Below are 26,987 nucleotides of genomic sequence, written 5' to 3' on the forward strand. Positions count from 1 at the left end.
ATAAACGTGATCTTCCTCATAATGAAAAATATTGAATGAGTTCCAGTGTATAAAATGTGTGAAGTGCACAGGAGTAAAAAAAAAAAATGTAGGTAACTAACTCTCTTGACCCAGTTACAGGTAGGTAGTCGTGTTGGTCTGAGTCGAAGCAAAATAAAAAAATCCTTCAGTAGCACCTTAAAGACCAACTAAGTTTTTATTTTGGTATGAGCTTTCGTGTGCATGCACACTTCTTCAGATACACTAGAAACAGAAGTGTCAGACCCTTGTGTATATACAGAGGGGGGGGGATGGGTGATGCACACGAAAGCTCATACCAAAATAAAAACTTAGTTGGTCTTTAAGGTGCTACTGAAGGAATTTTTTTAATTCTCTTGACCCACTTGAAGAAAACAACCCCAAATGTTACCATATGGTAATACCCTTATGAAGAGGAGTAACTAGAGCAAAGTAGTGAGCAAGCTTTGGGGTTCTTCAGAGCTCTGAATGTTGAGCAAAACAAAGGGGAGGGGAGGGGAGGGAAAGAAGACAAAATGTTGGAGCCTCGCAGTCCACAATTTGGGTCTTAAAATGGAGTGCAGGAGGTGTTGGGAAGATCATACACTCGTCATACAACAACTTTCAGGTTGCACCTTAAAAGTTACTGTGACCAAAAAAAAAATCACCCATAATGACAGTCCCTCCTTCCGCAAGTAGGGAATCAGTTATTATTGCTTCTGTGTCCCAGCAGCCCTTGCTGCAACCTGAAATCTGTTCTGCACCTACAGAGTCTAATCTAATTAAGTCTGCCTAATGCCTCCTGCACTCCAATTTAAGGCTCTTACAAACTACAGACTAGTTTTTCTCGCCATGATCCACCCCCAACCTCCCGCTGCTGTCTTATGTTTTGCTTGACACCCAAACTGAAGAAGAACCCTGGAGACCTCGAAAGCTTGCTTAATTGTTGCTTTGTAAAATTTTAGTCGGTCCAGAAATAAAGATATGTCTCTGAAGGCACGTGATGTAGAAGGAAGGCGGTTAACGAGGCGCATCTATCCTCGCTTGCTTTTATTGACGTGCGCGCAGCCCGGGAATTATATAGTGAGGTCAGGTGGGCAGCTTTTTGGCTCTTCCTTTATAATCTCAGAAGTTAAAAGGGCATAACAAAGGGACGTGGTATGGGAAACAACTACACAACAAACACACACACCAACCACCGATCCCGGAAACAAGACCAGAAAAAGTGCTCCAGACATCATCATAACGTTAAAAGTTGAAGGGAGGGCAAGAGGCATAGGCTTTGGCCAAGCCAAGCCGGCATCGCCCGCTGTCTCTCTTAAAAACCCCACAGTTTTAGGGCTGGGACGTTGCCCTCGACCCTAAAGGCGCCCTTCCTTACCCCTCCCCCGATTGATCGTCTGGGACCAGACACTGTCCGCCTGTCGAGACTCTCCCGAGCGCGGCCCCTTCCCGCTGCCCGTTCGTTTGGCCGTCCGTCCGTCTAAGGGGGGGGGGCTTTAGGGGGGTGGCGGCCGGGCGGAGCCTGGCGTTGGGGCCGGGCATGGACTGGCCGGGGGGCGAGGGGAGCTCGAGGCTGCGGCGGGCTGTCCTAGCGCTCGTCTGGGCGAGGGGAGAGAGCTGGCTGGCTGTGTGAACACGAGATGCTGTGTGGAGGTCAGTAGAGGAAAACGCTTTAAAACTATCTGAAGAAGTGTGCATGCACACGAAAGCTCATACCAAAATAAAAACTTAGTTGGTCTTTAAGGTGCTACTGAAGGAATTTTTTTATTTTACTTCGATCCAGACCAACACGGCTACCTACCTGTAGCTTTAAAACTGAGGCAGCGATGAGTTAAAACGCGGAGGGGGGGGGTGTAGGGCAAATATAGGGGAAAGATCCTCCAGGCGCTTAAAGCAAGCTTCTCAGGAGGGCTAAATGCCCTCGACATGTTTTTAAACTAAGCTTAAAATAAATACGCTGCCTTGTTGATGGTTTGTATGTGTGGGGCAGAACAGCTGGGGGTGCAATATTTTTGGGGGGGGAGTGGGGCTGAGAATCTGTGCAAGGGGTGTGGAAAATGTTGTGCTACGAGGCTGGTGGTTCCGTGGGCTATGTAGCCACTGTTCAGAAGTGGGATATGGGCAATGGGTTGTTAGAGAGTCTCTGGGGAGACAGATATTGTGTGGAGTGGAGCAAGGGACTGGGTGGGAGATCCGGTGGTACTGAGGTGTGGGGCAGTGGCTGAAAAGGCAAAAGTGACTCTTCCAGGGACGGAAGAAGCTGATGCTGAGGGGCAAGGTGGGGAGCCTGTGGCCCTCCAGAGGTTGTTGTGCAGGACTCCGACTCATTGATCCTGTACAGCATAGTCAATGGTTAGGGATGATGGGAGTCATAGCCCCAACAACAGCTGGAAGGGTACAGGCTCCCCAATCCTGGACTGGTAGGAGACTAGCATTTGTGGAAGTGGGGATTTGATTATTGAAGGGGGGGTTGGTTGATTGGTTTTAAAAGCTTATATCCTGCCTTTTCGCAGATACTGGATCCAAGGTTCTGGGGGTTCAAGGGGTTTGGCTGAGATGGGCTCTGGGTCTGAGAGGGTGGCTATCTGTAGAAGTCTCTGGCATGCTGAGGGAGGGACTGTTTCAACAGTGTACATTCCAGGCTCAGGAGTCGGCAGGGACCAGAGAGGTTTCGTGGCTTTCGTTCCCTGTCTCACCTCCAGTGCAAACTTTCCCCGAAGCTTCTTTCCGATACATGCAGTGCCCAGCTTGGCCTGGCAGCCTTCCTTTTCCCTTTTGGAATATAGAATTTCCATTTCACAGCCACATGGGGAAAGCTGGCTCCATCGCAATCAGATATATTGAAAACTGTGGCTAGAAGTATTCACACGCCTTCCCTCCCTCCTCCCATCCCTGGCCACATCTACCCTTGGACATTCTAGCTTATTTGGACAGGAGCAGAGACTTTGGTATCTGGAGTGGCAATTGCCTGTTAGCCCCTCCCTCCCTGGGCAAACTCTCCTCTCCTGTTTGGTATTAGCTTTCAGCCCAGGTTGCAGAGCAGATGGTTTAAGCCTATGTACTCCTACCTAGCTGGTTTGGATGGTCAGGGGTCCCTTTACCTTTACCTTTAGGGGTGCGGGTGGCGCTGTGGGTTAAACCACAGAGCCTAGGGCTTGCCGATCGGAAGGTCGGCGGTTCGAATCCCTGCAACGGAGTGAGCTCCCATTGCTCCGTCCCTGCTCCTGCCAACCTAGTAGTTCGAAAGCACGTCAAAGTGCAAGTAGATAAATAGGTACCGCTCTGGCGGGAAGGTAACCGGTATTTCCGTGCACTGATCTGGTTCTCCAGAAGTGGCTTAGTCATGCTGGCCACATGACCTGGAAGCTGTACGCCGGCTCCCTCGGCCAATAAAGTGAGATGAGCGCCACAACCCCAGAGTCGTCCGCGACTGGACCTAATGGTCAGGGATCCCTTTACCTTTACCTTTACTCCTGCCTAGCTGGTTTGGGTGGTCATTTCAGGGTTGTGTTGCAGGATGTGCCTCTTGGGCATTCCCCAGGTTATAGCTAAATTTGGCTGAACTGCATCACCTTATGTACTCTCTGCACAGTGGTGGTTTGTGCCCATTGGGGCTGCTAAGGCAGAAAGCAGGGAGCCCAACAGCTGATGGAGCCAGAATCAGTGAGATTCAGAGCCAACTAATTCGAGTTTTGCCCTCTTCCTCCTTGCCCTCCTTACAAGACATAGGTGATAACTCCCTGGGGCCCCAAAATTCTCCATGAAGGGGCCGGGCACCCACAAATTTTGGTGCCAGGGCCATGCACGCTGCATGGCACCCACAGCCCTGGGCACCCATGGTCGCGGGGCCAAGTTGGCACTCCTGTTACAAGGGCAACACTGAGACATAAGGTGGAGGAAGCTGACAGGCAATGCCAGCACGTAGACTAGATGGAAGTCGGCAAGGTTGGGTGGGCTGCCTGGCAGATGTCAGATTGAGGTTGGTGGGGCAGTGTTCCAGTCACCCAAATGGGCCAGCTGTTGCTGGCCCATTGAACTCCATCGAACAACTTGCCGCAGGTACCTAAGAATTACTTGCAGGCAAATGAGTGGGGTGGTGGATGAGGGGTGGATCCTTCGCCTCCCTCCACCACGTGGGTCCTGTGCTAACCACAGAGGAAGGAAAGCCCCTTCCTCCCTGAGAAGCATGCAAACTAAGCAGGCTGGTGGAGAAGAGACGGATATGGAAAAATCTGTTCTTCCTCTGCCAGTTCACTCAATAGCCTACTTAAAGAGTCTAAGGAACCTGTATCTGCATGCTGGCAGCAGAGGGTGGGGGCTTTATTTCCTCTACAGCCAGCATGGAAACAGAAGCTGGTAACTTTTGTGGGCTTATTTCCAAGGCTGTGCTATATCTTTGACCCCCAGATTCCCCTTCTGTCAAATTGAGCTAGATTTTTTCCTCACTAAATTCATTATAATTTCTGCACTCTTAACAGAAAGGGTTCCCATGTACCCTTACTCAGCATTAAGTTTCGCTGAGTTTGGGGGGTGTTTACTTATTCCAAGGTCAGTGTGCAAAGGATTGGAACCTAAGAGGAGATAGTTGGGGCTGATGAGAGTTGGAGACAACAACATCTGGAGGGCCGTATGTTCCCCACCGCTGTCCTAGCCCCTCAGCATTAGCTCAGCCCAATCCCTTAGCTTTGCATGGAACTGCTAGACCCCCCTAGTGCAACTGTTTCATATGCGTCATAGCCTACATCTCCTGTGCAGATTCTGAGGTCTCTAAATAGATGGCACTCCTCAGTGCTCCTCAGCTTTCTTGCCCTGCACATACATCCTGTTAACACAAGCCCCAACATAAGGAATGACACTTTACAAATCAAAGGAAGAAACTCTTATGTGAGCTCCTCATGGGTAGAGAACATATTTAGCTTTGCTCTGACCCTTTTGGAAGAGTTTGCTCTTCTAATGTAGAACTGGTGGCTAGTTTTTTAAAAAACAAAATTGAAAAGCCACTATGTTTTCTTTGGTGGCATTTCTTTTGCCTGCAATGATCTTTTGAATTGGGGGCAGCAGTGGGATAAATGTGTCCCTCTCCTCTCTTCTGAACATTAACATGACCTTATCCGTTTCACAACCTTGGGGAAAAAGAGATTGGTAAAATGTTACTTTTTTTTTTACTGGGTCACATTTGTTAATAAGCATATGCAAGGATTTTGATGGTCATGTGACACTGTTCTTCAGAGCTTGTGGATTGGACTGCAGTAGCAGCAGGCTGACAGCAGCTGCTCCATGAGCAGTTACCGTAGTTGAGCGCTACATAATGAGCCGGTCTCTGTTTTGTGTTTGGAGCACGAAAGGGTCTGTAACATGATGCTCAGACTTCTAAGGCTGGAGAATGGGGTGGGAAGGAGGGAGGGAGGGAGGGAAGAGAGTTTTGGGGGCTTGTAAGCTGTGTGTGATTTGCTCATTGTGCCCGCTGGAAAGAGAAAAATCTCATGGGCCTTCCTCTGGCACGAATCCAGGAGTTTTTTGCGTTCTCCTGTGCCAGGCGCAGGAAAGAGGAGAGGCTGTACAAATTGCTGCTTTCTGGTCCTGATCCTAAATTTGGTAGCTCCGTGTGCATTTGCTTTAAGTTGTTCCAGGTTATGTCTTGGAGCTGGTAAAGACTGCAAGAAATGAACTGCATGAAAACAGAGGAACGTGATATGCACTGCACATGTGGGAACATGCACACACGAACCTAGTTGTTAGCATGAAAGAAATGTGAAGCGACAGGCGTCCCTCCCCTCCTGTTCTCTGATTAGCTGGTAAGACTGTTTGGCTGTGACGCTGGCCAGGATTTTTTTGGGGAGTTGGAATGATAGTGAGAAGGGCAGGCAGCAGGAATCAACTTGAAACCGCTAGTGGTTTTACTCTTGCAGGATGTGTGAGCCAGCCTCATCTGCCATTTTCCTACATGGACAAGCTTCTCTGGTGGTTTGTCCTTTGGTTCGGAAGTCTGGCTGTTGTTGACCGGGTTTGCGCTTGTTTGGTATGTCTTTCTGCCTTTCTGCCTGCCAAGGCATATGGTGTGGGATACAGAGCAGGGGATGTGGTGCTGTGCAGCTCACTTTTCTCTGGCACAGTTTGAAACATAATGTTGCCTAGAGGGAAGAGTGTCCCTGCCCTGATCTTCGAACGATAAATTTGAGGAGGGGGAAGAAAAACAAACAAACTCCATTCAGCCACTGTTAAATTAATTGCTTGCGTTTGTAACTTGGACACCAAAGCTGGCTGTTTGGGTGGAGAACTCCACTGTGGAGCAGAGGAATTTATAGCAAAAATCACTGTAATGAGGGAGTCCTCCAGCAATGAATTGCAGAATAGAAAAGTAGAGAAGTACGAACTTTCCATGTGGCTCTTGAGTTGTGCATGTAGAGAGGGAGGCTTAAGGGTCTCGGCTGATTTTAGCAAGGGCTGATCTGTATTTTCCTCTTACATCATCTACTGTGTATTTATCCTTCAATGTTCCTTAATTTTGCATTTGCACAAGGAATCCAGAGCAATATGGAGACGATGGGACTGATAAATTCTGAGAATGTACCGTATAGCCTGGTTGGTTGTTGTGACTGAAACTCATCTTGTGCTTCACTTAATCTTCTGGCCTCACATTTTTTCTGTTGTTTCAGGAGGAAGTTGATGACAGGAGAGCAGAGCTCACTTTCAAGACCTGAGACAGGTAAGGTACATGAAGAAAGAGTCCCCCTCAGATACCACAGAAAAGTTTACAGGGTTACTGTCATTTGGTTTCTGTGTTCATAGGATGTGCTGGAGGTTGAAATGATGTGCTGTTCTTTATATGATTCACTTAAAGCTGCTCTCCTTCTCTCCACAATGCAAGCTAGTTTGGTTTAATGTGCAGTCTTTTGGTTATTCTGGTACATACTCTTTATGAACATATCAAAGTGCAACAGATTTGGTTGGCAAGGAACGGCCAAGGAATCACATTCTGAACAGCCTCCTTTTTGTCTTTCTCATTTATCTTCCCCTTGCATTCTTTGAGGGATTGACACTTGGAAAGGGGATGGGTTGTGCCAGGCATCCCCAAACTTCGGCCCTCCAGATGTTTTGGACTACAATTCCCATCTTCCCCGACCAGTGGTCCTGTTAGCTAGGGATCATGGGAGTTGTAGGCCAAAACATCTGGAGGGCCGCCGTTTGGGGATGCCTGGTTTGTGCTTATGATAGCTTTTGGAGAATTTGCAACTCCCCCCCCCAAAAAACCCGCCCACAACAAATGACTTAGATATTTAAAACAACCACCTCTCAGGATATTGCTCACCAACCAATACCCTCTTTGGGAAATTGACCCTGTACGTATTTGGCTACTTGGACCTTATTTCGGCTCCGTCTTGCATATAGAATGAAAAGATTTATTAGCTTACTAGGTACATAAAATTGGGTAGTCCATGTTTTCATTGTGCATCCACACATCCCTCAGTGTGCCCTATTCTTGTCACTGCACCTGGTTGCTATCCTACTGCAGTCCTAAGGCCTTTCCCTTTAATTTCTGCTCTCCTCTGGTGCCAACAGAGGATAGCTTAGCCTGCCCACTTAACTTGGCAAAACTTTTCTGACACTGGTTGTCTTTGTGGCAAGAGAGAGAAAAGAACTGGGATGCCTGCTTTGACTTTCCAGAGGGGGAGTTAATTATGTAGCGAGTTACAAAAGGGCCCTCCCCACCCTTTCCCCTTTTTGTGAAGGCCACTAAGAGACTGACACAAAAGCACCCATTAAACCAGATGACCTTACAATCGTGGGCTTGCTGTTCCTGCTCAAGGCAGCTCTGAGCAGTGATGATAAATGCAATGAAATTGACATTAATCTGTATTCAGAGCATTTGCAGATATGGACAGCCTTGGGGCTGTCTTTGCCATGTGTTATTGCCCTGCGTAGTAATAGTATTATAATTTATCTGTGCATGGAAGGCTTGTCACATGTCTTGAGCTCAACAAGGGCAAGTCTAATGCCTCCTCAGATGGGAGGTGGACAGAAAGAGGCTCCAGGGTCTTAGGAAATAGTCATGTTTATAGTAGAATATTTTTTGCTTTGTTAGATCTCTCTAAAGTGACCCAGGCCGTCTGTTGTGTCATCCCACAAAACTGTGGTGCATGTGTGGACTGATGGACTTCCTCCCTCATCAAATAACCGAGAGATTTGTTATTGGTCACTTTTGTGCTTTTCATCATTAAGTGCTTAATTTCCAAAATTGGAGATGCTAGGACTCATACATCCTTGAAACATAATAGCCTTTGCTCTGGAATCTCTTTACAGAGCCATCTTTCCCATTGGGTTTATTGGCGTGTTGCGCCAGGGCGCTGGCCTCTCAGAGGTGCCCCAGCGAGTGGGGGAGCTGCGCGGCTTTGCCGGCGGCCTCCCCTTTCCCTCCTGCACGCCCGCCAGCTGCGTCCAGTCACCCATACGCCTGGCGGGCGTGGAGCTTGCCTCCCAAGCCCCCGCGGGAGGAGAGCAATCCCCGCAGAGGCTTGGGAAAAGGTCGACAACTCTGGGAAATGGGGGGGGTGGGGTGCCGGAGGGATCTTTGCATCACGGCGCTGGATATGCTTAAGACGGCCCTGTCTCTTTACATGGGTCCAGAGCTGGTTGCAGTTTCTCCATCTGAAGGGAAAGGAGCTTGGAACCTGCTCAAAGCCACTCCCTTTATTGTTACTACTTCACACATTTGAGAATTGAGCTCTGATTTTGAAAGAGGTTCTGGGGCTTTCCTTTTGCATCCCTTTGGGTGTGATTACAGAAAGTACTTATACAGTTCTTTGCTTGCTCTGTTTAATCTCTATGCTCTGCAATGCAAAATTAATACCTGCAGCTTGGTGAGACCTCACCTCTCTTCACAAGACTGCAGCTGCCCTCTGATTTTGAATGAAGCCTGCAAACATTTCTCTGATAAAAACAGGGACATCCTATTTAATAATACTAATACTGTGGGACCCAGGTGGTGCTGTGGGTTAAACCACAGAGTCTAGGGCTTGCTGATCAGAAGGTCGGCGGTTCGAATCCCTGCAATGGGGTGAGCTCCCATTGCTCGGGCCCAGCTCCTGCCCACCTAGCAGTTCGAAAGCACATCAAAGTGCAAGTAGATAAATAGGTACCACACCGGTGGGAAGGTAAACGGCATTTCCGTGCGCTGCTATGGTTCGCCAGAAGCAGCTTTGTCATGCTGGCCACATGACCCGGAAGCTGTCTGCGGACAAACGCTGGCTCCCTTGGCCTATAGAGCAAGACGAGCGCCGCAACCTCAGAGTCGGACACGACTGGACCTGATGGTCAGGGGCCCCTTAACCTTTAATACTAATACTAATAATTTATTTAAACCCTGTACATCAGACTGGGTTGCCCCAGCCACTCTGGGTGGCTTCCAACATATATAAAAGCATAATAAAATATTAAACATTTAAAAACTTCCCCATACAGGGCTGCCTTCAGATGTCTTCCAAAGGTTGTATAGTTACTTATCTCTCTGGCACATGGGTTGCATAACTCCATACCCTCCAACATTTCACCGATGAAAATAGGGACATCCTAAGGAAAAGTGGACGCGGATGACACTGTGGGTTAATCCACTGAGCCTAGGGCTTGCTGATCAGAAGGTCGGCGATTCGAATCCCCGCGACGGGGTGAGCTCCCATTGCTCGGTCCCAGCTCATGCCAACCTAGCAGTTCGAAAGCACATCAAAGTGCAAGTAGATAAATAGGTACCGCAACAGCAGGAAGGTAAACGGCGTTTCCGTGTGCTGCTCTGGTTTGTCAGAAGCGGCTTTGTCATGACCTGGAAGCTGTACACCGGCTCCCTCAGCCAATAACGCGAGATGAGCGTGCAACCCCAGAGTCGGTCACGACTGGACCTAATGGTCAGGGGTCCCTTTACCTTTACCTTTAAGGAAAAGTGGAGCATTCTGGGATCAAATCAGAAACTGGAATGGCTTCTGTAAATCCAGGACTGTCTCTGGAAAATAGGGACACTTGGAGGGTCTGGGAAACCTATGGCTCTCCATTTGTTGTTATACTACAGTTTCCATCATCCCTACTCATTGTCCATATTGGGTGGGGCTAATGGGAATTGGAGTCCAGCAGCAGCTGAAGGGCCACATGCTCTCCATACTAATGTAAAGCTTCTGGGTTCCATCTGGCAATCATACTATTCAGGACTGGAAAATGACTGAACAGAATATGCAGGATATAATGTGCATGGAAGCAAGTTTGATTTCAGGAGGATTCACTTGTGAGTAGGTGTGCAAGAGGTTAGAGCCCCATTAAATACAGCAGGATTTACTTTTGAATAAACATGCATAACAAGAATATCAACATCTTATTTATATTTTGTGCACCTGACCGGGTTGCCCTAGCCACGCTGGGCAGCTTCCAACACATTAAAACATTAGCAAATTAAAACATTAACGGCATGAATTTGGATGCACCTAGGAAAGTGCTTTATGGCATTTCATTTACAAGTATGGATCTTTGTACTAGGAAGAAAGTGTCAGATGAGTTCATTGAGTCTCACTCCAAACTAGTAAGATTGCCTAGTACTACTGTCTTCATTTCAGTTTTGCCTTTTCACCTTATTTGTACCAATCTCAGAGTTTCACATATGCTTCCTCGTCCTGGAACTGCAAGCTTGGGTTGCAGATTTTGTTTTCTTAATGAATGCTGAATTTGTACAGTTTCACCCATTTACCGGTATGAATTTATGAATTATGAAGTAGCCAGGTTTAGCTTCTGCTTAAAGACACTAGCAGAAGAATTGTGTTTGATATCTAGAGAAATGGGTGTACAACTGAAATGGCAATAGGGAGAAAGTTGCTGATAATTTTGCTTATAATTTTGTTACTGGTAATTTTGCTTATAAAAAGACTCTGAACCTGAGTGCTAAAGACCTCCCAATCATAAAATTTGATGTGGAATAAAAGAGTTTCTTGCACAATTTTCAGTAGTGGATCATGCAAAATGTTTTAGTCACAATGCACTTTTATAGAGGGGGTGAATGAAGGGGGAAGGTCATAAGTCGGTGGTAACAAGCATCTACTTTTCATGCAAAAGGTTCCAGGGTTCAGACCTTGATGTCAGTGTAGACAATGCTGAGCCAGATGAACTAATGGTCTGATTCAGTGTAAAGCAGCTCTCTGGGTTCCTTTGTTTCATGCAAGGCAGGAACAGCCAGAATTTCTTTTGATAGTTGTTCTAAATGGCTAAGATTCCAATTTGCAGGGAGGGATTTTTGGTAGAAATGAAAGGTGATGTGAAATGGGATTTTGTCTTTCCTTTGAGTGCTGGGTTCCAGTTTACATGGCAGCTCAAGTGCCCATCAATACTGCATTTGAAAATGGTGCAAATTAGGGGCAGGGAACTTTTTTCAGCCCAAAGGCCACATTCCCTTCTAGGCAGCCTCCTGGTGGCCTCGTGTCACTGGTGAGCAGGGCCAGGAGCAAAAATGGGCAGAGCAACAAATGCCAATTTAACTTTTGTTCAGTAGTCCTGTTTCTACACACAGCTACACGTTCCTCTCTGTTCTGCATCCAGGCAAGCAACAAGTGATGCTTTCTGGCCAGGCAGAAAACCCTAGCCTGGGGTTCGCTACCCCTAGTGTAAATAAGTGAGAATGCTAATAATTTCAGTTTCCTTTGCTTTCTGATTGACTCCTCCTGCCTTCCTTGGACCAAGAGGCCTGAAATAAAGGCAGACTTGATTATGGTAGCAATACGTACTTACATGAGTCTACAAACACAGCACGATCGGGCTGTTTGACTCAAAGGGAGTGCTCACTAATGTTCGTGCGATTGTGTTACAAATAGTAAAAACGCAGCAAGGCAGAATACAATACTGTATATAATAATGAAATCAACAAAAATATCCATAATTAAAACACTCATAAAACATCAATAAATACTGGTTGGTTAAAAGGAGAGAGGAGGGGGATTCATGTTGTTAGAAGCCTGCCTAAACAAAAAAGCTTTAAAAGGTGTCTGAAGAGAGGGATGGTTCCTGCCCAACTTCTATTGCCAGGGAGTTCCACAGGGCAGGGCATGCCACACTAGGATTCAAGTAAAAGGCTCGAATCCTAGTGAAGGCCAACCGAACCTCAAGGATATGGGGAACCACCAGAAGTGCCCCATTAGATTATCTCAGTGATCGCGGTGGAGCAAAAGGAATCTGATGGTTCTTAAGGTGCTTTGGTGACCTGGAAATGTTATCGTTTGGTGTAAGCCATTTAGGATATCAATTTGTCACCCTATTTTGAATGCATCTCTGTGGAGATCTAGCACTACTATGTTGTTGTTGTTTAGTCATTTAGTCGTGTCCGACCCTTCGTGACCCCATGGACCAGAGCACGCCAGGCACTCCTGTCTTGCACTGCCTCCCACAGTTTGGTCAAACTCATGTTCGTAGCTTCGAGAACACTGTCCAACCATTTTGTCCTCTGTCGTCCCTTTCTCCTAGTGCCCTCAATCTTTCCCAACATCAGGGTCTTTTCCAGGGAGTCTTCTCTTCTCATGAGGTGGCCAAAGTATTGGAGCCTCAGCTTCAGGATCTGTCCTTCCAGTGAGCACTCAGGGCTGATTTCCTTCAGAATGGATAGGTTTGATCTTCTTGCAGTCCATGGGACTCTCAAGAGTCTCCTCCAGCACCATAATTCAAAAGCATCAATTCTTGATGCATCAATTCTTGGCAACTATAGCACTACTATAGTTTTATGGATTTGCTGGAGGTGCCTTGCAAGCTGCTCTCCAGGTGCCAGAGGCCTCTTTGTGTGGGTGGACCCTGCATATCAATAGAGTTTCTGCAAACAGAATAACTCGTGGATCAGGTTAATTGTGGTTTCCTCCCCAATTTGAATAGATTGCAATCAGGAGGTGGCCACACCCCTCGGTGGGGCTCAGGCTGCACAGATGGCTCCGTAGAAAGATAACTGACCAAACAAACAGGAGGGCTTGATTTCAAGGAAGGAATTAACAGGAGCTGTTCCGTGGAATGGCACGGCAGAGAAAGGTTGATCCCTTGTTCCAGGATGCGTCCTGCTTGGGGTGGTGGCACCCATGTACCTGGTGTGAGCTGCCATGTGCCTGATCTACATGCAAAAGAACATCCACAAGGCGCAGCTCATTTTCCCACTGGCCTTGGGGATTGCCCCCACTCCGCTTCCTGTTAAATGGATCAGAGTTAATCGGTTTCTGTTGCTTCCTATGGAATGCCTTTGCATTACACGGTTTGATGGTTAGTCACCGTGTTCTGTCACACTCGGCAACATATCAGCTGTGTCACTGGAGCCTACCTCTTAGGTTACTGTGTCTGGGGAAAGTAGTCTGCTGGAACTAATTATTCCCTTATGTGTGGGAAGGAGATAGGGGGCCCAGTGGGCGAGGGCCTCTTCCCTTTGAATTCTAAATCTTGCTCAACATGTGACACGAGCAACATAGATTTGCAAGCTCTCGTTTATGGTGCAATGGGACATTTCATGTGTTCTTGTTGCTGTTACTCTGCCCCAGGGGATTCTGGGAGTGGTGGGCAGCTGTGCTCGTGGGAAGTCCCATTCTCTCTCACCCTCCACTCGCCCGGGCTTGGCAACGCTCCTTACTTGAGCCCTTGTTTTTTTTTGGTCTCTGCTAGGAAAGGAAGAATTTTGAGCTGGCGCCTTCTCTTTGCAGCTTGGTCAGTTCCCCATGACCCTGGAGCAAAGGACAGCCTCCCACACTTGAGGTTAGCAATTTTCTCTGCTACACTTGAAAATTGCAAGGGTTGGAAGCTGCAGCCAGACTCCCCTCTGCCTCACCCTAAATGGCACTGATGCTGTGCAATCATCAATGGTTGAGTTTGCCCCCACCCCACCCCACGGCAGAGAGGATCTCATCCTGACTTGCTAGGTTGGGAGGCCTGTCTGGGTGTAGAGGAGCATTCAGTCTCTGGTGTCTGCAACAAGGACATCCATCAACATGGGCAGTGAGCACAGGGGGCAGACTGGAGCTGGGGCACAGAGTTCAAGCATGCGATCAGAGATAAGGAGTGCAAGACTCAGGGGGCAGCAGGGACAGGTGCGGAAGCAAGCAAAAGCTTGGTTTCTGCAAAGGCAAAATTGTGAAGGGATCATTCATCCAAATGAGCAGACTGGGCAGTGAACGAACAAGGGCTGCAACCCAGAGAAAGCTTGATGAACCTGCTGAAAGTAATGGGGCTTTGATAGCCATCCATAAGCACTGGGTCTGTAGGACCTGGCCTATCCTGTTGCCCCAGAAGTGAAAACTGTGGAGTGCTTTGCTGACCAGTAAAAGGATATTTTGACATCCACAGATCAGCTACTTGTCCTCCCCTGAAATACCATGAAAATCTTTCAGAATGGTTCCCTGACAGCTGAGCTCCTGTGCAGTCTGTTTCTAGATGGCTTCAGCCTAGTCCTGCCCACTCAGAATGCTTTGTAGCACAGACTGGGTACACATTGTATATTCCCACCCAACCCAGAGAGTCCTGGGAACAGTAGTTTGTTAAGGGTGCTGGGAATTGTAGTTCTGTAGGGGGGTAAAGTACAGTTTCCAGGATTCTTTTGTTTTTGAGTGGGTGGAGAATGTGCTTTAAATGTATGGTTTGTGCGCAGCCACAGTATCATCTAGGAGTCCCACCTGACATCTTGCCCCTTGTGCAATCATGCGCTGCAAATCTATGCATCTGCACATGCAGACGCATTGAAGAATTGCCTAGTGCAAATTCTGTAATATGTTTCAGCTGATGGATGTCTGTTTTCTGCCCACAAAATCTGAGGTTTTTCATGGAGGAATTTTAAACACTCAAACCAGCCCCTGGCCTTGGGAGGCGCTTCTCCTTTCTGACAGATGTTTGGGTGATAACCAGTAAGTTAGTTTGTTTCTCAGGATGTTGACCTTCATCTGTGGAGGGAGGATGGTGACGTCTCCCTTCCTCCCAATGGAGAATACAAAGAAATAGTACAGCAACGGGGGCGGGATAGGACTTCACAATAGGAGATTAACAGGAACAAAACCCAGAACTTTTGGGTTCCCATAGCAAACACCATTAGCATCTGACTACACTGGGTGATAGTCCGTGATAGTCCTACTCAGGGGATACCCATGAAGTTAACAGACAGGACTAATACAGGTTTATTCATTTTAGTGGGTCTGCTCTGAGTAAGAGTTCACAGGCTACAATCTTCTATACTTGCATAGTTCATTTACAGGTAGGTGGCTGTGTTGGTCTGACGTAGTCGAAACAAAATAAAAAAATTCCTTCCAGCAGCACCTTAAAGACCAACTAAGTTTTTATTTTGGTATGAGCTTTCGTGTGCATGCACACTTCTTCAGATACACTGAAGCAGAAGTCCCCAGGCGCTTATGTAGGGAAAGGGTGTGTGTGTGTGTGGGGGTATCACTCAGAAGGGTGGTGGAAATGGGTGATTGTTCATTGTTGTTTAGGCAAACCTATCCAGTTCATTGTTGTTTAGGCAAACCTATCCAGACATGTAGAAGTTACATACGTTTTATTTCTTTTTAGCTACTGTTGCTTTTTAATAATTCCTTGAATGTTTTGGATTATTTGTTTCTAGCTGTTTTTATTGACAGTTTTCATATTTGCAAACTGTTTTTATTACAATCAAGTGCTGCATAAATTTGGTGAAATAAAAATAAATGTGGAGGGTTGAGATTCGGGTACCTGGGGGAGAGCGTCTTCTGAGATAAACTGGTCGGCTGTGAAATGAAACAATAGCATTTAAGAAAGATGCAAGACATCGCTGTTGGCACTCTGCTCGCTTTGTGAAGGGAGGGCCCATTATCTCCTCCCTCCTTCCTCAGCAGTGAACAGTGTTTTTTTTTTTTGCCTTACATCTGTCCAGAAATAGAATGCCTACCCCCACCGGTTATCTGCTTGATGTCCTTTGGGGTCTGTTAAGCAAAAGTATCTCTGTGATGTGCATCTTCATTTGTTTGTGGAAAATGCTGCTACTTTCCCCTTTAAGTGAAGTTTGTTTTCCTCCAAGTCTGGCAGCTATTTTAGTGCAAGCTGAAACATGCACGTGGTCTGCGCAAAACTCCAGATGGAGCCAGACATGGCCCTGCTCTCTCATCCTCCTGGGCAGGAACAGGCTTAACTGCTTTCCTGCTCTCTCATCAGCTAAGGGTTCATCGATGAGGCAGCTTTGCATAGTCTGTGGCCTGCAGCTGTGGTCTTCCCTTAAGCCTCCTTTTTGCATGTGGGGTGTGTGGGGCAGATAAGGAACCGAAAGGCTCTGCCTGAGCACAGATAACTGGTTCTTTAAAAAGCTGAGAATCTCCTTTGCCTAAACACACTTGGCAGGATGCGCTTCCCTAGGATGATGCCTTAAGTGCCAGGGGAATCGAGTGGTGGGCACCACAGCTCCTGGTTTGCACTGGCAAGAGCACAACTTTCTTTTTGCTCCTTCTTCTCCTTCTGTGAGTACTCAACGATCAGCCTGCCATGGATGGTTGGTTGGTTGGTTGCATAAGAGCTTGGATAGGAACAAAGTTTAGCACTGTGCCAGTTGTAGTTGGTGCTGATGAGAATTTACCTTGCATTTTGAGCATGGGTGGCATGCTAGCCTCATAAGCACCCCAGTCGAAGCCACTGTTGCTGTGACACTAGTGGGCAAATCCCACTGAGCCAGCTATTGTTCCTCCGTTACCAGGTCAGGCAGGACATGTCCTGATCCTCTGGAGGAAGTCTTTGTTAATGCAAGGGCAACAAACCCAGGCAGCCCCCCTCACTTTCATTTTAGTTTCCATGTCATAGGCGCTGCTGCAAAACGAAAGCACTTGCCATTGAAATTTCCTACCCTTTTGTTTCAAATAGTTTGTGCTGCAGCAAAGTGTGCTATTTTTTAAAGGCTGCAGGTTTGATAGGAACATGGTCCGTTGCTCAAGTGTAAAAGAGTTACGCACTTCAATGCAAGAAGGGAAGTGTTCTCGTAACTCACTCCCCCCCTCCCATTATAACTGTGGTAGGGCTGGTGCCAAACATTGTCTACCCCCAGGTGAGAACTCTGCTTGAGCCCTTCCAGTTCTATGTTACCCGACTAGTGGGATGGTAAATGTAGGGAAGAGAAAAGGTTGCATATGGAACCTTTCAGGTGAGATGTGTGTGCTGTACTTTATGCTGTGTCGGTGCAAAGTGGGGCTGGTTTTGAGTCCAGAGGCAACTCCTTCCGCCTTGCATGCATTTGAATGAGAAACAGAATTTGCCTCTGGGCTGAAAACCAGCCACACTTCACACCGACATGGCTTATTTATTTATTTAAAAAAACATTCTATTCATTAAAAACCCAAGTGGTTTACAACGGTCAAATATAAAACCATGCAGTAAAAACCATAAATGTATATATTAAAAACCCCCAGAGAATAACTGTTACAGAAGGATATTTTCTCACTAAGAGTATTATCTAAGAATAAGCATGGAGGCATAGGAAGGTTTTCAACAGGCATTTGAAGGTTGGAACATAAGGCGCCTGCTTGGACGTCTGTTCCACAGGACTGAACCAATGACACTAAAAGCTGTTTCTTATTGTTGAGAAATGGGCTTTGCCAACTTGGGGGATGACCAATGACATTCCTGTAGATGATCTCATTGATCAAGCTGGGATATAAGGGTTCAGGTGGTCCCCTAAGGCACCCTGGACCTAAGATGTTCAGGGCTTTATAAATTAATACAAGGACCTTGAACCTAGCTTGGCAGTAGATGAGCAGCCAGTTCAGTTTTTCTAAAAATGATGTCACATCCATGTCAGGTGTCCTCATAAGCAGTCTGACCACTACATTCTGCATTCTGCACCAGCTGGAGCTTCCAGAACCAGCCAAAGGGCAGCCCCACATTGAGCAGATTTCAGTAATGCAGCCTTGAGGTGACCGATGCCTGGACTACAGTGGTTAGGTATGGTGGACATCCACTAGGAGCAGGATCCTCTCGTGATAGTAGACTGCTTTCTCCATAGAGGTTTGTCAAGCCCCCTACACTGCGTTCATTTTGGGATCCCCCAAGATCTGGCTTTCCAGAAGGCTTTTGTCTGTTTTGTGTACTGTTATTGTTTTTACCCTGTTGCTGTGAAGGTTCCTGTGGGAAACTGATTAGGTGGCATTGTTATTTTTCACTACTTCTGTGTAGTGTATTCTTTTTCTGCGTTATCTGAATTTATTACTACAGTGGAACCTTGGTTTGCATACATTTTGGATTACAAACACGTCAAACCTGGAAGTGTGTGTCCCGGTTTGCAACCTTTTTTTGGATTACAACCCAATTTTTTTGGATTAAGAACATTTTTTTTTTGAGGCCCCATCGGCGAAAGCCGCCTTAGGTTACAACCTGTTTTGGTTTATAAACGGACCTCCGGAACGGATTATGGTTGTAAACCAAGCTACCACTGTATGGTCTGTGTAAGACCTTCTAGTGAATGGAAGGGAAAAGGATTTGGATGAAATGACCTTTAAGTCCCTTTCCTCCAGCATTTTGATTCTTTAAGATCAGCAAGGTGACTGTAGGCGTGTGTCACAGTGTGGGGCGGTGATCTTTGGAATTGTCATTTGGAGGAGATGGTGTACTTCAGGGAAGTTTAGTGGAGAACAAATAGATCTGTTTCTGAGCATGGACAGGGCCCACGTGCTGCAAGAACAAACATGGTTTTGATGTCTCTTAACTTTTTAAATCCTCAAACAGAACTAGAAACCTTATGCAGAGAACTGCATAGTTCTATCCAAGTGGCAAGTTAATGGTTAGCATACCAAGGAGCTAGGATTCAATAGGATTCAATTTTGCTTCGTTGTGAGTATCTTTACTAGCCTGGTTTTCCATGGAGAGGATAGTCCTCTCCATGAGTGTTTCTGGGCATATGTTGAAGCAGTCATGCCATTTGTTTATATCCCACCTTTTCCTCCAAGGAGCTCAATGTGCTTTGACGTTTTAATGTGCCCCCTGGCACAGACCTCTCTTTCACAACTGCTTTGTTGTGCATCCCTGAAACCCAGGTTTTCAGGCAGGTTTTGGGCCCTGTGAATTAGCTGGCTGTTTTGATTTTAGACCAAGTTTGACAGGTTTGCATCATAGCCTCTCCCACTTGTGGGTTGGAGAGAGGCAGATTATGTCTGGTTATTTTTTTGCTCACTGTTTCCACCTGATATCGAGTCAAGCAGGAAGGTAGACAACACTTTTAAGCATACCTTGGGATGAGTTCCTTCTCCTTTCATCTCTAGTCAAATCCCTTTGTATATTGTATAGTCACCAGCAAAATGAACAGTCTCCATTGTTAGAATGCTTTGACTTTTCTCAAGGTAGGGGGTCTTGGAGATGGTAAACCAATGTCTGGGCTGTACCACTTCAGGTGGCCAAGGATTGGGGGGTGGGCAAGGTAGGCAAATTGATTAATTTGTTTGCTTGGAAAATTCAATCCTGCCTTCCCACCAAATGGTGTTTAAGGTACCCAAAAATAATTAAAAAATAGAACAGTAATAAAATGCAAAGACTACCCTTTCCCAAGTTCCTGGAACAGACCAGAGGGCCTGTCCTGAAGGTCTTAAAACCCCAGCTGGTTAGTATGGGAGATTGAAAGGTCCTGCATTTTTTTAAAAAAAATCCCTTCACATAAAAACCATAATGTCAGCGGGAAAGCTAGATTAGAACGTTTTCTGTGACATCCTATTTTCTAGGTAAAGGTGTATGTGTGTAGAAGAAACATTAAAGTAAGCCTTTCCCCACCCAGTCTACAATGGTCCAGTCCAGACACAGGTTCATCACCGAAGTGAATAATAATAATAATAATAATAATAATAATAATAATAATAATGATAATGATAATAATAATAATATTTACGGTATACCCCACCCATCTGGCTGGGTTTCTACTAGAGCTCAATGGGTAGGCCTTATTTCCTAGAGACATTCCTTTCTCCCCACTAGATGGTATGAAAATCATGGGACTGCTTTCTTTGGTCTACAGTACATTATTCTGCGGACTAATATCTTTTCAGTAGGTGACATTGTTATTCACAGTAGCCCCAGATGTGTTTTGTCAGGCATGAAAGGCTGGAATGAATGAATGAATGAATGAATGGGAGAACAAACAAATGAATGAAAAAACAAACAAACACCATCTATACTTGCATGTATTTAAAGTATCCAAAGTGGAGGAATTAATGATAATGATTGGCTATTTAGAATAATGAATACACCAATGTTAAAATGGCATATTAAAAATGTGTTTATTGGAGAAATTTGCGCTAATGTGCTGATGAATTTTCATGAGTTTTTTTATTTTAAAAAATCTCAGATTGATGCAAAATATGGAAAACTGTAATTAAGATTAGAAAAACAAGAAACCGAGAGCACAGAAAGTGACAGATCTTTCCATCCTTAGCCATTGACATGGAATGGGAATAGGCTGATCCACCCAAGCACCCCTCATGCAGCCAAGATGGCTTGCTAGCAATCTTGGAATATTGTAATTATCACAACAAAGCAGACAGCAAGCAGTTTTCCTTTAGTTTTCTGGCTGGGGGGCACAAGAAGCAATGGGTTCAAATGGCAAGACTTTTGGTTCGGATCAGATGTTACAAGAAGCATTCTGGCCTCAAGAATGGCAAGGCGCATTAGAGTTCAGCCTGAGGAACTGCAGTGCCAGGACTCAGCCTGGGAAGCCGCAAAGTTGTAATTAAGCTGGTGCCTCTGAGGATGTGGAAAGTGCATTTTCCTTACTCTTGTAAGTAGCCATAACTCAGCACCCCACGTGTGGGATTATGAAGAAGGTTTTCAAGAGGATGTGGCTTCCATGGGCCTAAGGCCCAGCACGCCTCTTTAGAAATGACCACCAGTCATTGGTCATTTGAGCTGATTGTGGTTGCTCAAAAGCAGGGCAGATAATCATGGGGCAGACGTGGTCGCTCGCAAATCCCATGGCAGTCTGGGGGATTTGATTGGGCGACTGGGATGACTGATACTGTCCCGACTTTCCTGTGGCCATAAGATACTTGACTATTAAAGCAAAGCTAGGAATTGACCACATCCACTCTTTAGATTGTTATGGAAGATGTTGTCGCAAAACACTCCTCAACCCTAGAAGTAAGGGCTTGTTCATGCTTCCGTTTGTCCTGTGATTTCTAGACATGGCTCTGAGAGGTTGTTCTTTTGCCTCACCTCTTTCCAAAGGAAAACTCACTGTTCACTGCTTAATTGGAGCAAATTTCAAAAAACAAACAAACCCTAGCATACCTTTGCCTAGAAATCAAACACAGGACAAGCAGAAGGGTGGATGAGCCCTAAATCTCACTGTTTTCAGTAGGGCCTACTCCCAGAAAAATGTGTGTAAGATTGCAGCCACAGTGTTCTCTTATTCTGGGCTAAATTCCCTCATTTTGGTTCTCTTGGTCATTAACACCCCTTAGCTCTCTCTGCTCTAGCCCAGGTATGTCCCTCTACCTGTTGGTGGCCTCCCATCAGCCTCAACCCGCATGGCTAATGACCAGGGATTATGGGGGCTGTAGTCCAACAATATCTGGAGGGGGCACCAGGTCCCCAACCCCTGCTCTTGTCCATTTTTGGTGCGCATTCTTAAGATCTCAAGAAGGATTACTTATATCTTGACGCTTTTAACCACGTTTATCCCCACTGTACAGTTGGTGCATGTTTAGTGTGTGGCCAAGGATTCCTCCACTGCCCAGCTCACAAACTTAATTTACATTGTGCTTTTTCTATTATTATTATTTCTGATCAATTGACCAGAAATGTTGTCTTTGTCACTGCCGATGTGGATTGGCATCTCCTCGGCAGCATTCTTTAAATGCTCTGTGATAGAGGGAGGGTGTTCTGTTGTGAGTTGCAATTATTAACGGTTGGTTGCCCTTTACAAATTTAGCCTCCTCCTCCGTATGCATTGCAAGGGACTATGGGGCAGACACAGGGCTCAGTCTGCAGCACTACAAGGTGCAAACCGTGCATTTTCTCACCATGCACAGCCTCCTCAGCTCCAACAGCCTCCAGCCGTACCTGGAGAAGAGAGACGACCTCCCAACTGTGTCACATCCAGTGACTTGCAAGAGCATTTTCAAGAGCTCCTGGCTGGGAGCCACAAGCCTTGGACACTGTTTCCCAGAGGGTTGTTGTGACTGGTCAGAGGAGTCCCAACAATGCCTGGCCAGTGAATAAGTAACCCGTCTCGAAACTTCAATTTGTAGCCGTGTTAGTTTGTGGCATCAAAAAAAAAAAATTAAAAAAAAATGAGAGAGCTGTTAAGCTTTAAAAGACCAACAGATTTATGATGCGCTTTTGTGGACTAAATGACACTTCATCAGATTCATTAACTCTTTTCCTCATTTAACAGGGACACATTTAGGAAGTATCTCAAGCCACACCTCCCTGGAGGATGCTGGCCGAGTCTGAAAGGAACAGTTTGTACATGTTGAATTGGGCCAGAGAAAGAGAAAGGTGGTATTCTGAAGCTGGTTGGTAAAGGTTGCTGTGAAGTTTCTAGGCTGGTAGAAACAAGTTTTTAGAATCTGGGTTGTTGCTTTTCTGGAGTTAGCACTGTGTGTGCTTGCTTTCCATCTGCTCAACACGTATATTTCTAATCATCATGTCCAAAAGGCCCCGAGAGAGAGAGTGAGCGAGAGAGCGAGAGAGAGAGAGAGACTTGCCAATGGCTCTACAGGAAGTCTGTGACAGAGCTTTCAATGGGTGCCTTCATTTCCTGCATCTCAACCCAGTGCAATGGGTTAGGTTCATACACGAGAGCAAACTGACTCACCCTTTGGGGGGAATTTCCCCTCTGAGAGAAACAGAAGAGTTACACTGGGTGTCAGTAGGCCTAAGGAGCAGCCTTTGATGTTGGATGTTTAGGGCTTGCTAAGTTGAGAGATGTTGCGGTCTAGGACTCTAAACCTTTCTGTCTGCCTGGCAAAAGTTGCAACAACTTGGATCCGGATTTGTGCAATAAATAAATAAAAAACGTTCCACCTCCTCCCGCCCCATCTGGTGATGTGATGCCTGCCAAAGAGGACTTGCTTCGTCGTCTCTGTTTTCTTTAAGAAAATCCCCAGCTGACAACATGAAGCAAAGGAATGCGCTTTCTTGGAGGCAGAGAGTCTTATAGTGGACCCTTTCTCTGCTCCAGATCTGCCTGGGGGGGGGGCAGGTCTTGGTGCTGCTCTCTACCTGCGTCACTCATCATTCACAGTTAACCTTGGTGGGTTTTAGATGGATGAAGTAGAGAGATGGGTGCCTTTCTGTTGCAGGCAGAGGCCTCTACAGAACAAGCCAAATGTGAAGGGGAGGCCCATTGAGCATTGTCTTAAAGATATGGTCTGTGGTTGGTGCTCAGGGTGCTTTGCCAGTTTTGCTTGCAGGTGATACCTGCCCCCCCCCCCAGTGATGGTGGGGACTCAAGCGCCATGGAGGACTTCTTGATGTTGAAGCAGAGGTCTATGATCGCGTGCACACTTCTCTGTGTGACACAGTACACTGGTAGGATTCTGTGCTCTCGGGGTGGGCTGAAGGTAGATTGGAATCTCTGGGTGGTTTGCAATAGACTGGCAAGGGTTTCTGGCCCCTATTTCCTATGGGGGCAAGGCCCATATCTTGGTGGCAGTTGACCTGCTTTGGATGCAGAAGGTCCCAGGTTCAATCCCCGACATCTCCAGATGTGAAATGCTGCCCATCAATGTAGACCAGGCATCCCCAAACTGCGGCCCTCCAGATGTTTTGGCCTACAACTCCCACGATCCCTAGCTAAGAGGACCAGTGGTCAGGGATGATGGGAATTGTAGTCCAAAACATCTGGAGGGCCAAAGTTTGGGGATGCCTGATGTGGACAATACTGAGTTAAACTTACCCATGGCTTGACTCAGTATAAGGCAGCTTCCAGTATCCCTGTGCGCTTTTCTTCAGCCAGGCTGACTTGGCTTTTTGCAGTGATATTTGGGGGGGGGAGGTTGTAGCTCTGTGGGAGACCATCTGCCTGGCAGGTAGAAGGCATCAGGTTCAATCCCTGGTGCCTCCAGATAGGGCTAAGAGCATCCCTCTTGAAACCCCAGAAAGCTGCTGCCAGTCAGAGTAGACAATATTGAGCTACAGAGACCAACGGTCTCACTCAGTATAAATCAGCTTCCTATGTTCTTTCTAATAGACAACAAAAGGCTTCTTTTTCCTCACCCAAATTAAGCTTTCAAGAACCCCTGTTCTGCAGTAACTGGCCTGCCATTCCAGCACACTAACCACTACTCCACACTGCCCTGCAGGCCTTCTTCCTGGCCTGTTAAGTTCCCTTCTGTTCTGGAAAATGCAACGTGAGTCCTATGCAGTGGAAGCCCCTGCAACCACACTGCCTTGTCCCCTTCTGGTCCTGCCGAGCAAGTGGCGGTGCCACGGCAGAAAGACTAGCCCACCTCATGCCACAGATGGCAGCTTGAAGGACTGTCACGTAACCCTTTTTCTTTCCTTGTCCTTCTCTGTATTGTGTAGTGGAAGGAATTTGGAAAGAAGGAAGGGTGAAGAAGAACAGCCCGGGTCTCAGGGAGAGGCAGCCTGGGAATCCACCTTGTGCATGGTAGATTCTTGGCCCCAAAGCCTCCTCTCGCCTCCCATGGGCTCTGAAGCAAGTCTCTGCAGAGGCTCCGTGCCTTAATTCCAAGCCTCCCCCGTGTTTTCCAACTGGGAAAACAGCCTTGGCTTTGTTCGTTTGCTTTGCCCAGATTTGTTTAATGAAGGGGCTGTAGCTTCAGCTCCAAAGTTTGCAGAGCTTCTCTTAACAAAGGATGTCATCTTTTAAAGCCTGGGTGAAATTGCCTGCCTGCCCCCGCCCCCGGTGGTTGGCCACTTCCCTTTGCGACTGTGCAAGGACTGTAACTATTTATAAATGGCTCTTCCTAAATATGCCTGGATAGCTCAGTTGGCTAGAGCACGGTGCTGTTAATGCCAACGTTGCAGGTTCGATCCTCATATGAGACAGCTGCATATTCCTGCATTGCAGGGGGTTGGACTAGAGGATGCTCAGGGTACCTTCCAGCTCTGCATTTCTGTAATTCTAAAGCAGCCTTTCTAAGCCTTGGTTCCCCAGATATTTTTGAACTACATCTCCCATAATCCCTGACCACTGGTCTTGCTAGTTAGGAATGATGGGAGTTGTAGTCCAGCAATACCTGGGGGCCAAAGTTTGAGAAACACTAGTTTATATTCTGTGTGAACTATCTAAATGTTTTGATGATGAAGCAGTATATAAATACTGATAGACAGATAGATAGATAGATAAGTAGGGGACCCAGGTGGCGCTGTGGGTTAAACCACAGAGTCTAGGGCTTGCTGATTAGAAGGTCGGCGGTTCGAATCCCTGTGACGGGGTGAGCTCCCGTTGCTCAGTCCCAGCTCCTGCCCACCTAGCAGTTCGAAAGCACATCAAAGTGCAAGTAGATAAATAGGGACCGCTCTGGCGGGAAGGTAAACGGCGTTTCTGTGCACTGCTCTGGTTTGCCAGAAGCAGCTTTGTCATGCTGGCCACATGACCCGGAAGCTGTCTGCGGACAAACGCTGGCTCCCTCGGCCTATAGAGCGAGATGAGCGCCGCAACCCCAGAGTCGGACATGACTGGACCTGATGGTCAGGCGCCCCTTTACTTAGATTGATAAGTAAGTAAGTAAGTAAGTAAGTAAGTAAGTAAGTAAGTAAGTAAGTAAATAGAATACTTTTGTTTAGAAAGTTTTGAAACTGTACTGATTTTAACCACTGATTTCAAAACTGCACTTTCATTTCTTTGAACACCTGAGCAACTCTTGGTATGAAACAGCTGGTTATAAATGTAGTCCACTTTTCAGTAATTTAGTTATCAAAATACCAGCTTTCTCTTGGGACACATTTCCGCTTGTCCCATGCCTAGAAATCATGGGTCTGAGCAGTTTTTCATTTCCCCTGCTGAATTGGCTTTAAAGTGCTCTTTAGTGCTGAATTGGCACAAACATCAATCTACAGAAAACCTGATTGACGTTTGCTCCAATTCAGCGGTAAAGATTGGGGTTTTCTCCTGGGGGTGGGTGGGTGGGGGAGCAATGAGGCAAGCGGAAGTCTGGATGAGCCCTTGGTAATGCTTGTCAACCTTAATCCTTTTCCAAGCTGGAAGATTTATTTCATCTCCGTTCAAACTATTGGCAGTAAGGTATGGAATTTGAAAGCTAGTTCTGAATGTTGACTCACCCACCTTGAGGTCTTCACCCAATGTGATTGCTCTAACATTTTTCTTGTGACACTGTTCTGCTTGGGTGGCACAGCAGAAATATTTGAGAGGTATGTTGTTCGTCTCCTTCCAGCTATGATTCTGCCCCACTCCCCCCAGTGAGCTGCTAAAGTTGGTCATCGTTTCACCAGCCAAACCTGCGCAGCTGGATAGGTTGCCTAGGCCAGATTTTGAAGGGGTTTAAACATTTACTAGGCTTTAATGTGCTCTGTAAGCACATGACTGGCGGCACATGATGGATTCCATCCTGTCATGTGAGGCTTTGGGCTGGAGAGTGTGATGTGCTATGGGTGGAGTGCTCTCCCCATCTGGTGTTTGCCCAGCCTGGTGAATTCTCTTAGGGTGAAGGAGGCGAGGATTTGGGAGGGAGGGAGGGAGGACATCCTGGATTACATTACAAAGACTTGCTGGCTGGGATTGATGAGAGCTGTAGCCCAAAGCTTCTGAAAGGCACTAGGTTGGTGAAGACAGGAAGAAAACTCATACAGGGCAGACCTCTGAAAGCAGGACTACAGATTGTTAACATCTGTCAGAAACAGGCAAAAATGTGTAGCAGTCTGGGAACTTCAGCTTAACTAACATTCTGCCCTCTAGTGGTAGATCAAGGGCAGTCTATTGCTCGCTGAGTACTTTCCTTTGAGTTGTGTAACTCTTATGACTGACTGCATCCTAAGCATACTAACTAGGCAGTAAGCCCCACTGAACCAAGTGGGGCTTACTTCTGAGGACA

The 26,987-nt window shown here is 46.6% G+C and overlaps 1 protein-coding gene across 8 annotated transcripts in view; it reads left to right on the forward strand.

Annotated features, from left to right (window-relative positions):
- The first annotated feature begins 1,520 nt into the window (after nt 1-1,520).
- LZTS2 (leucine zipper tumor suppressor 2) overlaps nt 1,521-26,987 on the forward strand; it is a 62,415-nt gene continuing 36,948 nt past the window's right edge. The window contains exons 1-3 of one of the 8 annotated variants that reach the window (XM_035132922.3): nt 1,521-1,653; nt 6,657-6,706; nt 13,651-13,740. The gene's annotated coding sequence lies outside the window, so the exon portion shown is untranslated. Of the gene's footprint in view, nt 1,654-5,775; nt 5,796-5,858; nt 6,020-6,079; nt 6,367-6,656; nt 6,707-13,650; nt 13,741-15,976; nt 16,458-26,987 lie in introns of those variants that run through there. The other 7 variants (XM_035132920.3, XM_088669651.1, XM_035132921.3 and 4 more) reach the window with 7 other exon arrangements.

The sequence above is a fragment of the Zootoca vivipara genome, chromosome 5, assembly GCF_965207765.1.
Source record: "Zootoca vivipara chromosome 5, rZooViv2.hap1.1, whole genome shotgun sequence".
Lineage (NCBI taxonomy): Eukaryota > Metazoa > Chordata > Lepidosauria > Squamata > Lacertidae > Zootoca > Zootoca vivipara.